Genomic DNA, 953 nt, shown 5'->3' on the forward strand with positions numbered 1-953 from the left:
TTATTTTTGTTTTTCTGTTAAATGTTAAATTTAAAAAATTTTTTGAACGTAAATTTAAAAATGTTAACATATATGTATTTTAATTTTTGTAAAACACTGATGTGATACAAATAAAAACCATTCATTTATATATATAAATTTTTTAATGATACATACTTATTTTTACTTATCAAATAATACGTCCAAGCATGTGCTAGTTGTAAACAAACATTATCTCCAGCTTCTTGGGCCATTACAATAGCTTCTTTTAAAGCAGTTTGTGCAACCGTCCTATTGAAATAAGAAATTACCAATTAATTTGAAACCAAACTGACAAAGAAATTAACATACTTATGCTGAAATTGTGCATGTAAAGCAGCCAAGTTTAATGCTGCATAACGAAATATTCGAGATATATCTTCGAATACTGTTCGATTTTCAAGAGGTGCCAATCTGTCGAAACAATGATAAAGACTATCAAATTATCCACAGTATTCATTTACTCGTATAAGCAATTTAAATAACTTAAGTAATGCTAAAACAAACAGTTATGATTGAGTCAGAAAAAAAATGTGTGTAGACACTTGGAACATACATAATAGGGTGTGCCAAAATGTAACTTCCGTGGAAAACCTTTTAAAATTATAATTTTGAGTTCAACTTTTAACAGCAAAGCTGTGTTTGGGCATTCCCTAAGATATTTCGGGGTGAAGGATTCATTTGATTATTTATAGGATCTTTTAACAGGGAGATTTAATTGGGCACTCTCCGGCCAAATTTTAAATTCTCATCGGAAATGCCTAAACTAAGCTTCTGTTAAAAATTCTATGAAAATCAAATACATCGTCTCACACCAAAATATTTCAGGAAATACCCAAAACGCACGGCCTCTGTTAAAAGCGTAACTCAAAATTCCAATTTACAAGGTTCTCCTCTCACAGGGAGTTACATTTTTGGTATGACCCTAATACATA

At 30.1% G+C, this 953-nt stretch overlaps 1 long non-coding RNA gene across 1 annotated transcript; it reads right to left on the reverse strand.

The window, feature by feature from the left end:
* Window positions 1-156: 156 nt before the first annotated feature.
* Window positions 157-432, reverse strand: LOC123274633. Its single transcript, XR_006511537.1, has 2 exons — window positions 331-432; window positions 157-270 (listed from the first exon to the last, which is right to left on the reverse strand). It is a non-coding gene; the product is annotated as an uncharacterized LOC123274633 (long non-coding RNA).
* Window positions 433-953: the final 521 nt, after the last annotated feature.

The sequence above is a fragment of the Cotesia glomerata genome, unplaced genomic scaffold (genome assembly GCF_020080835.1).
Source record: "Cotesia glomerata isolate CgM1 unplaced genomic scaffold, MPM_Cglom_v2.3 scaffold_489, whole genome shotgun sequence".
In the NCBI taxonomy this organism is placed as follows: domain Eukaryota; kingdom Metazoa; phylum Arthropoda; class Insecta; order Hymenoptera; family Braconidae; genus Cotesia; species Cotesia glomerata.